The following is a 402-nucleotide window of genomic DNA, read 5'->3' as shown; positions in this document are numbered from 1 at the left end:
ATTAGTAATGGATCATGAGCTAAGTATAGACTTAGTTCTACAATCTCTTCCTGAGAGCTTTAGTCAGTTTGTGTTGAACTTCCATATGAATCGATTGGAAGCCACTATTCCCAAACTTTTGAATATGCTAGACTTGGTAGAGAGGTCTATTAGGAAAGATAAGGGATCATTGCTTCTTATTTCTTTTGCCAAGGCTCATACGAAGCAATAGAAGAATAAAGCCTAAAAGGGGAAGAAGGTAAAATCCTAAAATGAGAAGGCGCTGAAGCCTAAGGGAGGTGTTAAAAAGGACAAAGAGAAAGATATTTGAAATCATTGTGGCAAACTTGGCCATTGAAGGAAGAACTGCAAGGAGTACCTAGCTACTGTGAGCAAGAAAAAGAAGCTTATTGAAGTTTCTGA

This window comes from Theobroma umbraticum, unplaced genomic scaffold, assembly GCF_002168275.2.
Source record: "Theobroma umbraticum cultivar Fairchild unplaced genomic scaffold, ASM216827v3 scaffold_81.0, whole genome shotgun sequence".
NCBI classification, from domain to species: Eukaryota; Viridiplantae; Streptophyta; class Magnoliopsida; order Malvales; family Malvaceae; genus Theobroma; species Theobroma umbraticum.
Note: the sequence above shows the minus strand (reverse complement) of the source record.